The sequence below is a fragment of the Orycteropus afer genome, unplaced genomic scaffold (assembly GCF_000298275.1).
Source record: "Orycteropus afer afer isolate SDZICR_OR568_19922 unplaced genomic scaffold, OryAfe1.0 scaffold00200, whole genome shotgun sequence".
Lineage (NCBI taxonomy): Eukaryota > Metazoa > Chordata > Mammalia > Tubulidentata > Orycteropodidae > Orycteropus > Orycteropus afer.
In genome coordinates this window covers 506,312-507,860 of record NW_006921787.1, presented here as the reverse complement: position 1 = coordinate 507,860, position 1,549 = coordinate 506,312, and the positions used below count along the sequence as shown (strand labels likewise).

Here is a 1,549-nt window from a genome sequence, read left to right as displayed (position 1 = left end):
ATTGTTCTCTCTAGGGTGTGTGTCTACTTGAAGTAAATGTTTAACTCACATGCCTGTACATTGTTTGGCTGGCAACCACAGGTGTGGGTTCAATTCCAGACCTGAAGGGCATCTAGGGGCCATAGTCCCAGTGGTTCCACCAGGCTCTGTTAGACCAGCAAACCTCGTCCTCACCGAGAAGGTACTTTCTGATCACAGTAACTGTCTGAGTTTTCACTCTTGCAGCCACTATTTTGTGATACATACAGGATTCATGAGCGGGAACGATTATGCCCACTCTACCCTTCTATGTAGGTCTGGGAGCCTTTTATTTATTCATTTTTTAAATATTTTATTTATTTGGATAAATATTTACAGAGCACATTTTGTTTCATGATGTTGGTTGCAATCCCCTCAATGTAATGGCATTCTTCCCACTTCCTCCTTCGTTTCCCCATTTCCATTCATCGTTCTTTCCTGCCCCTTCCTGCCTTCTGAGCTTTGTTTTGGGGCAAATGCTGCCCTGTTAGTCTCTTATGTTTATTATTCTGAGAAGGACATTTCTCACAAGTGTTATTGTTCACTTTTAGTACTGTCAGTTGTTTGGCTGCAAGGTGATTCCCTGGGATGGGTATAGTCACAGATTTAAAGGGTGTCTCTAAAGGTCACTGTCTTGGGGGTTCCACCAGAAAAAGTCTGGTGTTTTCTATGATTTTGAATTTTGTTCTACATTTCTCTCCTACTCTATCCAGGACCTTCCATTGTCATCCTGATCAGAGCAGTTGGTAGTGGTAGCCAGGCACCATCTGGTTCTTCTGGTCTCAGATTAGTGGAGGCTGTGGTTCACCATGGACCATAGTCCTTTGGACTAATTGCTTCCTTGAGTCTTGGATTTTCTTCAGTATTCTTAGTTCCAGATGGAAGAGACCAATAGCATCTTAGATGGCTACATATAAGCATTTAAAACCCTAGTCACTACTCACTGGATATAGAACATTATCCCCAGAGACTATGGTCCTAAGCCCCCAAGTGACTCAGTCCCTAAAGGTATATGGTCATGACTAAGAAGTTTGCGTACCTTTGCTCCTGGGAGCTTTTTAATTGATTTCTCAGTGTCCATACATCTGCTTTTACAGTGTTGTATAGTTATTATTTGCTATATGCCAGTGCAAACATTCCAGCTTTTTTACTGTCAACTAAAGTATAGTTCACAAGGAAAAAGAAAATTTTTTTTTTAGTTTTTACCTACTTCACTGGCTAATATAAAAAAGTCAGTCTATCAGAAGAACCGAAAATTTACAGCTATGGCCACCTGCTTCTCCGCTCAGAACGTTTAGAGTGTCTCTCCCTGCTGCCTTTTTTGTTCTGCTTCAAGGGATTTTGGCTAGTTCCCTGCTGTTAGGACTTGAGTAAGGTAATCTCTGTCACACTGCTCCCTTAATAACTAATTTGTTAATATGTTTAAAGTGATATTCTTTACTGTTGTTGTTGTTGTTAAGTGCCGTCGAGTCGTTTCCGACTCATAGCGACCCCATGCACAGCAGAACGAAACACTGCCCGATCCCGCGCC

The 1,549-nt window shown here is 41.8% G+C and overlaps 1 protein-coding gene across 1 annotated transcript in view; it reads left to right on the top strand.

Annotated features, from left to right (window-relative positions):
- MCPH1 (microcephalin 1) overlaps positions 1-1,549 on the top strand; it is a 505,419-nt gene that overhangs the window by 462,094 nt on the left and 41,776 nt on the right. The window lies entirely within an intron of this gene.